Consider the following 10293-nt stretch of genomic DNA (forward strand, 5'->3'; position numbering starts at 1 on the left):
AATTTAAAAGTACATTTTTTTATATAACAAAATATATTGTAATGCAGAAAATAAACCTTGATACACTTATAGGACTGCACAGAAGAAACCTGATCTTATTTTTTTTCTTTCTTCTACAGTACCATTTGGAATGTCATTTGTCATTCATCCAAACACCATTTTCAGAGAAGACAGGGGTCTGACACACATATCTGCATTATCTGTTTGACTGAGTCGTGGCTTGAGGACAGGTCTCCAGGGGCCTGAGTATCATTGCATATTCTAGGACTTACTATGATATACTTACTGACCTGAGTGTCCTGGCTTCCAGTCATACCCAGGTTCATCCCGAAGGACCAGCCTTGAAAGGCACAATCTCTGTAAGTTCTGCCACACGAAGTCATTCTGCAGAGGGTATAAGGCCTGCTCCATGACTGTGACCAGTGATCAGAGCTTGGCTTGACAGTAACATTGGGACCAGTTCATTCAGGAGTATCACGCTGAGACAGGTCATGTATCATGTACAGTCAGTCAGGAGGCAGATCTGGGAGGAAGCTGAAAGCTGTTGTGTGAGTACTCTGCAGAACCCCAGAGGGGAAGTGGGAGTTATTTAGGAATCCTACACAACGGTGCAGCAACCAGAGATAAGGCTCATGCACACCCCACCCCAACAAGGGAACCACATAGAAAGTAAAGAAACACTTCCTGAGAATCTACACCCCACTGGACACTGTACAAAATATGTCAGCTAGCTGTGGCTTCTTTGCTAAATGCTAACTGTGCCCACTGGTCATCTTCCCTTGAGCTGGGGAAACTGCATATCCTGACAGCCTCTTGCCTTCTGCCAGTTCATCATGCCTTTTAATATTGAAGAAGGCAAAATCATGATAAGGGGTGCTGGATCAACCTCTTCTTCAATGTCTCTGAATTGGGACTGGCGTCTACTTGCTGTCTCACCTAGCATCTTCCCCTGGACTCTGAGCTCAGAGGCTCCAGCAAAGATGAGTTAGAGGCCAGCTCTCTCTACCTATCCAGAATGTTCTCTGTTTTCCCACCCTATGGTCTACCTCTGCCTTGGCCCAGTTTTCTTTTGGAGATGTAGTTTCAACACGAGTACTGGAAGGAAGAACAGGGCTGACAGTCCAAGCAGGGGAGCCCTGCTTTCCACCTGTGTGTGGAGTGGCCAGCACCATGGAAAGGGATATAAAGATATGGCCTGGGGTAGTGCCAGCACTCAGTGGACATCAAGGAGTCATGGTCAATGGGGAAATTGACCTGGATCTAGAGCACTGCCAAGATGATTCCCAGAGACTAATCAGCCCTGCCAACACACATGGGTGCATAGCAAGAACCCAGTACTTATTAGAGAAAATGGGAAATGCTAAGTTTGGAGGGCAAGGGATGTGAGGCCAGTATCTGCTCTTGACAAGGATGACAATGCTCAGCAAGATGTCAGCCTACTCCAGCCAAGTCTTGGTCTGGGATGAGTTCATTCGCTTCTCACAGCAACCCAGGAGGCAGGTGCTGCTAACGTCCCCAGAAGTTAGTGGGGCTTAGGGGGCCGAGGGACTTTCTGAAGGATGACTGGGCTCTCTGTCTGTCCCCAGAGCCATGTTCATGATTCTCTTCTATCAAGCAGCGTGGGCCTGGAGGCAGAGCAGGGAGAGGCTGAGGGGAATAGGTGAGGGTGGGAAAGACTGAAGTGCAGGTTCCTGGTGTCCTAGGGCTGTGCTGGTGAAAGAGACTGGCCAAATGTCAGTGGCTGATGGGTGAGTAGGTGTTGGGGCTGGGAATGGTCAGAACTGGGAGTCATGGTGTAACCAAAAGTTGACCTTAGGAGCCAATATGGCTGTGGATAAGCCCTTCTTTGGCTGTCTTCCAGTGGGAGATCTGGGAATTAGGTTCCTCATCTAGAAAACAGCACACCCTCTTTGAGGTTCATCCTTGGGATCACAGGTTTGCATAAAAAAAAAAAATCTGTGTTTAGCCAAGGTTTGGGTGCTAGCTTCCTTCACCCCTTAAAGTGATCCAAGCTGAATCCCACCCTACACAATGAGCAACTCCAATTATGACATTTAACAAATGGAAATGACCACCTCAGGATCCTGGGTTTTATTCACTTGCATTCCCATGGCACAGCCATGGTCTCCTGATGGTTTGGCTTTGAGACTTAGCACTAGCCACAATAGCTGAGAGCCCAGAGCCCACTGACAAATGAAAGGAGAAACAAATGTGGCTCATATACATGAGTGTCAGTCAGAGAATGAGGTTCCATCACTTGGAGGAAGACGGACACAACATGTTCAGTGAAATAAGCCAAACAGAAAGACATACTCCGTATTCTCTCGTATGTGGGAACTTAAAGAAGCTGAGTTGTAAGAACAGTGGTTTACTAGATATTGGTAAAGGTGGATGGGAGGGAGAGGAAATGAGATGGATTGAACCCGTGCACACCTGTGTAGAATTTCTACACAGTCTTATTCATATGTACTACATGTTACCAGAAGAAAGAATGTTTCTAGCTTATGAGCCTTGTCTTCTGAAATTGAAGAGAGGATAATGGAACATTAATACAGTTATCTCTCAGTTATCTCTCATTCTAGGACCACTAAAAATTTACATAACATCAAACTTACCCTTTCAAACATTTTAATTTCAGGGCCATTAGTACATTCCCACTGTTGTACAGTGAGACCACCATCCATCTCCAGGATGTTCTACCTTCCCAACTGAAACTCTGTCCCCATTAAATACCAACTGCCCACCTACCCCATTCCTGGCATCTCCACATCCATTTCGCTTCTATGACTTTGGTGGCACTAAGGACCTCAGGATCCTATAGTGTTTCTTAATTCATTTAACATAATGTCTTCAAAAAGCTGTGTGTGTGTGTGTGTGTGTGTGTGTGTGTGTGTTTTGCATGCATACACACACATATGGAGTCCAGAGGTGGATGTTTGGTGTCTTCCTTATTTTTTGAGAGAGGGTCTCTCACTGAACCTGGGTATCTCTGTTTCTATTAGACTGGCTGGCCAGCAAGCCCCCAGGATATGCCTTTCTCTGCCTCTGCAGTGCTGGGGTTAGAGGTACAAGAGGTCGCATTTTTTGCATGGTACTGGAGATCTGAATTCAGGTCCTCATGCTTGTGCAAGCACTTGGCCCACTGACCCATCTCCTTATCCCTGTTCTTTTGTTTGTTTATTATTTATTTATTATTATTTATGAGACAGGGTCTCCCTTTGGCTCCAGCTGGCCTGGAGCTCGCCATGTTTACCAGGCTGGCCTCCATCTCAGCGAGATCCACCTGCCTCTGCCTCCTGAAGGATTAGAGGTATGCATCATCATGCCCATCCCCTGTTCTTGTTTTTTAAGATGAAGTCTCATATGGCTTTGAACTTGCTATGTAGCTAAAGATTGACCTTGAACTCCTGATTCCCCTTGTCTCCATCTTCCAAGTCCTGGGATCACAGGGGTACACTGCCACATCTAGCTTCTGATTTTTCAAAACATATTTTTTGGCTTTTTTATTTTGTTTCATCTTTCTTTTTTTTGGTCTTTTTGAGACAGGGTTTTCCTGTAGCCCCAGCTGTCCTAGAACTCACTATGTAGACCAGGCTGGCCTTGAACTTAGAGATCTGCCTGCCTCCCAAGTGCTGGGACTACAGGCGTGTGCCACCACGCCCGGCTTTTATCTTTTTGACACAGAGTCTCACTCCCTAGCACAGGGTGGCCTTGAACTCTTGATCCTCTTGTCTCAGTCTCTCAAGCGCTGTGATTCCAGACACGCATCACTATATCCAGTGCTTTCTGAATACACTTAGATAATTTCCAGTTAAAACTGATAAAAAATTCTTACAAATTACAATAAATGGAAGATATTTTAAGGAAAGCCATTTTATCTTCCTATTTATAAAAGCAAAGAGGCAGGGGAAACCATTTCCCTAGTTTTCTGGAAAGTGCCCATAAAAGGAACATTCTTTAAAGCCAGTTATGTAATATCCAAGTGACTTGCTCAAGCAAAGACGAAAATTGCCTTGAGTAATGATGAATTGCTAATGATTGTCCAACTGGTATTTTAGAGATCCTACCATTTATTTACTTTATCAGAGGAGGACTAATAGTGTATACTATGATTGCTGTTCAAACAAATGGAGACAACAAATTGCTTTCATTACATGATTGGTAATTTTAAGCACCACAGAAATTGATTTTTTTCTTCTTGCAAGAAAACTGGGATTAAAATCATTGATCCTTTGGAGAAGTAAATAATGGAGTATAAAAGATAAAAGATTTCCTTGCTGCTTTTCTTTTCATGAAGTTTCTCTGAAAAGATAAGAGAAAATGAGACATGGAGAAGCAAATTAATCCCGGTTAGTCTCACTTGGGGGACAAGCAACCATTTTGATTCCCCATTGTCCTGATTGTCCTGTTTGAAACAGAGCCTCGGGAGGGAACAGGACCCCAGTGTCCCTGGGACTCTCTCCTGATGGTGTCTGAAGAACTTGAGGAGGTTCAGTGTGCAGGAGAGAGAACCCCAAACAGACAACGCACAGGCTCCAGAGAAGGGCATTAGAACAGCCTGGACAAACACAAGTAGGGCCAGGGAGGCTTGGGGCCTGGTGACTGCTTTTAGCCTCACACCAGCATCATCTGGAAGACTCAGTCTTACTAATTCTTTGAGAATGATGCTCATCTTCTCCAATACTTTGAAGTAAGAATTGTGATGCATAATGTATTCCATTTCCCAATGTGTGTGTAATTATCAAATCTAACTAGATTTTCTTCAAAAGTAGGCTGGGCATGGTACTACATGCCTATAATTCCAGCACTTGGAAGGCTGAGGCAAGAAGATCATGAATTCAGGGCTAGCCTGAACTACATGATGAGACCCTGTCTCAAAATAAGTAACTCAGTGGTGTTGACATAAAAGCATAACTCTTCGTCTCAAAAGAGATAAGTGATAGTTTATTCTGGAGCCAAACATGAGCGACCATGGCCTGAGAACACAGATTCCGGTTACCCCAAATTCCATGTTCCAGTGTGTAAGCAGTTTTATGGAATTTTTATAGTAACAGAACAAAGAAAAGTCATAAATTAAGACACTTTTCAAATACATTGGTGGATACGTTCAGTAGGCAGGTTATAGCAAAGTGGGGGCAGTTGGGGGGATTCCTACTATAGGTCTCAGATGCTATCTGATGACACTCTTAGCTTTTTGATTGGTGGACCTGCTGGTCTACTAATAAATACCTTGCAAGAAGGTTTTTTTATCTGTTAGTCTAGGAATGTTGGGTCAGAAACAGAGATGGGTGAGGAAATGGCTATTTAGGGGCTAAAGGTAGCCTGAGATAAGTGGTAATTAGGCTCTGGACCTGCAACATTCCAAACTCTCCACAATCTTGGGACCCCTAATCAGTTAATCAGCCTTGCAGAAGAAAGTTCAGTTTGAAGATCCAAGGTTTTTTTCTGGGAACTTCCATTCCCAGTGGCATTGCCCACAAATGCCTCCCGGGCACAGGAAAGAGCTTTTCAATGTCACACTCCAGGAAACTGTGGTGGAGCTTGGCAGCTCTATAAATCTCAGAGACATTTCCAGCAGAGGACCTCACTCTACAATGTTGCTACCCAGTCACAGCAACTGATCTTAGCTGGGTTGCAGTGGACTGTAAGATAGTCCACCCTTTGGCAATGCTTCATGCCCTCCCTTTGTTCTTTCTGTTGATGCTCGGTTGCTGGAATCGCAGTCTAGGTGTAATTTAATTCTTTCACAATTTGTTGAACACCTGTATGTACAAGGCACCCAGCTGTGCTGTGGAGAGGAGATCAATGACTGCAGCCATTCCCAGCAAGGTCTTTCTCACTTGCTAAGACCCTTACCTGCTGCATCTGAGAGTTTTAAAAAATCTGGGATGCTTAGTCCCAGTCCCCATCAAGTGAACAAACACTGGAACATACAGTGGCCAGGGGAGGTGGCGGGGGGGGGGTCCCCCAGGGAAATCATAATCTACAACCCAGGTTAGAAATGCTGCTTGAACAAACAAGTGTTATTCATTGAAGCCATTAAAGTGCTACATCATTATCTAGAACTGAAGGAAATTGAGATGAAGGGGAGAGGGCATTTGCCAAAAAGAATGAACAAATAAGGTCTTGCGTGGCAAACAAGTACAGAAGACCCCAGCCCAAAGGATCAGAGAACTGGAAGGGATTGTGGGAAGCACAGGAAATAAGGTTTCTTCCTATAGTGTCTGTAGTGTGTCTGTTTCCTCTTGATTGGACATGGCCTGCTGTCTTGGAGCAGAGTAGCTGTGGTGACCGGGAGACCCTCATTAAAATGGATCTCATTAGGAGTGCGTGGTGGTGCACTCCTTTAATCCCAGCACTTGGAAGGCAGGAGGCAGAGGCAGGAAGATCTCTGTGAGATCGAGGCCAGCCTGGTCTACATAGGGAGTTCCAGGCCAACTGAGGCTACAGGGAGACACTGTCTCAAAAAGACAGAAACAGAAACAACAAAAAAGAGAAAGAAATGGATCTTATTACTGCTCCCTCATGGAGGGAGCTGGGAGGCTCAGGAGACCCCTTGGAGGCCCCTAGCATCCCTGGAATTCCTCCTACCACTATATGGGAGACAAACACTTAACTGGGGGGTTAGCTGCCTGGTAGTTGCCCAAGGAACTTCCCAGTGGTATATCTGGCTGTGACTTTCTCATGATCTTCTAATTAACCCCAATAAACAAGTTTGAATTGGGTGGAATATTTTGTTTGGTCTGGGCTAAATAGAAATTTCTTTACATCTCCCTAGAAAAAGCATAAAACCCTCCCACTGAAGAGTCTAGGGCTAGTTCAAGAGAACATGGCCACCTCAATAATTCTGGCCTGTAGAAACAGAGACCCTAGAAAGGTATGCACAGAACACTCCAGCAGGCTGGGGCAGCAACACCATCTACCCAAACTCCCTGCAGTCCTGTGCTGTTCTTCCTAACCAGGTAATAATTTACACCTCTCTTTTTGTTTTCTGACTGGTTTAGCTGAAGATTTGTGATTTATAGCATCAGAGACAATAATCTGGAGCTGAATTTCCAGGAAGACTCAAGTCTTTTTCACTTGAGTCAATGAATCCAAGCCGTTTCTTTTTATCCAAGTTGCCTTCAACTTAAGAAGCTGTGTGAACTGTGCAGAGGTGGGGTGTCAGGGTATAGCATGAAGCATGCAGCGGCAAACCCATAGTTTTGTTTTGAGGTTTGCTGCCTCAGTCACGTCCTCGCTGCCACTGGGAAGCAGCCATGCTGTTAGTGGGTCAGGGTGTGTCTTCACCACCTGAGGCTAATGAAGACAATCATTCCCTTCCGGGACTTAGTTCAGGGATTTGTCTTTGCTCCATGCCCAAGTCAGCCAGCTCCTGTTTTTGCTCTCTCATGACTCACTGGCCGGGAAATAGTTCAATGCCCTGGCTGGCCCAATCAGAGTGGGCCCACTCTGATTTCTTTCCGCTTGGATGTGAATGAAGAAACATGTAGCCTCCAGCATCCAGCAAGCTTTTCACTTTTGGACCAACTGGGGCGAGTACAAACACATTCAAGGCAGCCCAGAGAGATGATCTCTAGGGAAAACCCCTCATCAGTTCTCCATCCAGTCCGTGCATAGCCCTCCTTCCACTAGGTAATGAAACCTACTTCCACTGCCCTTGAACGTAGCCTGGCCTAGGATCTCACTTTCTCCAGAAGAGCATGGCCGAGGCAATGTTCTAGGGCCTCCAAACCCAGCCATTAGTGTCCATTTGACCCTTGGGGGACCCAATTGCTGTGTGAAGCCCAGGCTAGAACTGTAAGAAGTCATCTGAGAAGAGGAGCAACCTGCTCACCCCACCCCTGCCACAGCTCTCCACCTCAGGGACACAGGCATGTAAGGGGTGCCCTGGGGAGCCCCCCAGCCTTGACTGAGCCCCCAGAATGCAGTTGCCTGGAGATTCCCAGCCAATATCAGGGAAAGCAGAACAACCTGGGAGCCCCTTCCTGCTGTGTAAGCTCCTGCCTGGGTGGTGGCTTGTTACACAGCCATGACTAACAGGTTCTCTTATTTTAACAGCGTTCCAACTAATTTCTTTTCATAGGCTTACAGTTAAAGGCTGAGATGTGTTGGTAATGGAAAATCCAACTCACCTGGTTTAAACATAGTGCATTAACTCTCTGAACAAGAAGTTCCTGGTTAGGTCAGCTCCAGGATGGGTTAATGGATCCATGGTATCATGAAGAACCCATGCTCTTTCCATTTCCCATGTTCCTACTCTGGCTCCCAACTCTCATGTCTGCAAGAAGGCTGCAGATCACTGGGCATCACCTCCACACCACAGGATCCACTAGTGAAAAGGGAGTATTCCTTCTCTTGAGTGAGGACATCTTTCCCAAACATGTCTCCACAGTGCATTATTCTGCTTGCTGAATTCAGTTAAGTCAGTCACTGTATAGAATGGAGTTACCAAGGTTACCTGGAGGGAACCAGAGTTTATCTCTAGCTCTGCAAAGGGTGGAGACTTGGAGGAAGAAGTCATGCCTTTACATCTCCACAGGTGTCTATGTCAGTATGAAACAAGCCCGGCATGGTGGCTCACTCTTGTACTTCTAACATTCAAGAAGCTGAGGCAGGAGGATTGCTTAGAGTTGGAGGTCTGGGGTAAAAAGTGAGATCCTGCTTCAAAACTCCAAAACAAAGCCGAGAGTGGTGGTGTACTCATTTATCTCCAGCACTCAGGAGCAGAGGTAAGCAGATCTCTGTGAGTTTGAGGCCAGCTTGGTTTACATAGCAAGTTCCAGTACAGCCAGCATTGCCTAGTGAAAGTCTCAAAGAAAAAGAAAATTATACACTTGCCTCTGAGTAAAGCCAACACTCCTTACAGACAGGAAGCCTTTATTCTGAGAGAGAAGGGGGTCTGTAGCAGCCCCCATCCACTCCAATTGCCATTTGCCAGAGGGAAGCCTACAATCTGGCTTAGCAGAGGGGTCCTGGTAGGAAACAATGCATCACCAGGGGCTTGGGCAGTGTGGTCATGGCCCCAGGACCACCAAGTTTCCACCATAGGGACCAGCAACACTGGGAGGCTGCTGGCCATGCTAGTCCCCAGACAAAAGGGACCTGCCATTGCAGAGCCTGGCAACAGCAGAGTCCACACACATGCAACAGCTGGGGTGCCGAATGAGCACTGCCTTCCAACAGCACCAGACTAGGGTTAGGCTGGGACTTTCCCCAAGACTGGCTCCCCAGTCTGCAGCTGGTGCTGTGTAGTGAGACGGCTGGTGTGAAACCTAGGCTGAGAGCAAGGCAGAGAAGGGCACCAGGAGATTGGGTGGTGGATCCAGAGGCCTTTCCATTCAGTCTGTATTCCTGGTCATCAGCACCCATTTTAGGGGGTCATCTAACCCAAACAGTGGCAATGTCATTTCGTGGCAATGTCATTTCTACTCCACACTCAGAATGTTCTGAGTGAATCACATTCTTAGTCCGAAAGTCTGGTGCTCCTGGTTAGCCGCAGGTGTTTAGTCCTCTTTGGTTCCAGTCTTTTGAGTCAGAAACAAAAACCATCAGTCAGGTCAGGGCTGACCCTGCGGTAAGGGAAGTGTGGGGACTGTGTGCTAGCTTCACACATGGGCAGCAGAGACCTTCGGTGGAACTCGGGGTGCTAGTTGCGGTGGCTTAGTTGAAAACTAGCAGCACCCGGCAAAGCCAAGGACTGCGGAAGGCTCAGGACACAGGGTAAAGGCATGGGACTGGATGACAGACTAGACGGCGAGAGGACAGCACAGAGCCCCAGCAGCAGGTGGAAAGTACTAGCCCTATGGCCGCCCCATTAGGATGACTCTGACCGTCATAGCGCTGGATCTGGGCAGGCCTAGGTTGGGTCTCCATGAGGACAGGTCCCAAGGAGAGGGGGGGACCCGCCGGCACCCCGCAACCACCTGAAGATCACCTGTCTTCTGCCCACCCCAAGGTAGGAGGTGTGCCCAAGGTGGAGACCTGGGGACCCAACGCTACCGGTCAAAGCTTCCTTCCCAGAGCCAGGGCGAGCCTGGGCGGGAGGGAGGCCTCACCACTCCCGGAGCGCGGGGGGCGGCCACAGCGCCTCCCCGCGGGTCCCGAGTACAGCGCACAGCTGGCCCGCCCCGCCGGGAGGCGGAAGCAACAGGGCGGCGCGCCCCGCCCTGAGGGCCGAGCGAGGGAGCACCAGTGCGCTCCGAGCCGGGGCGGGGGCTGCGGCGCGCGCATGCTCACTCGCGCCCGTGACGCGCGGGGCGCAGCTGGGCAGAGCAGAGGCGCGGCGGCCGC

The sequence above is a fragment of the Nannospalax galili genome, unplaced genomic scaffold (genome assembly GCF_000622305.1).
Source record: "Nannospalax galili isolate Female #2095 unplaced genomic scaffold, S.galili_v1.0 scaffold744, whole genome shotgun sequence".
Classification (NCBI taxonomy): Eukaryota; Metazoa; Chordata; class Mammalia; order Rodentia; family Spalacidae; genus Nannospalax; species Nannospalax galili.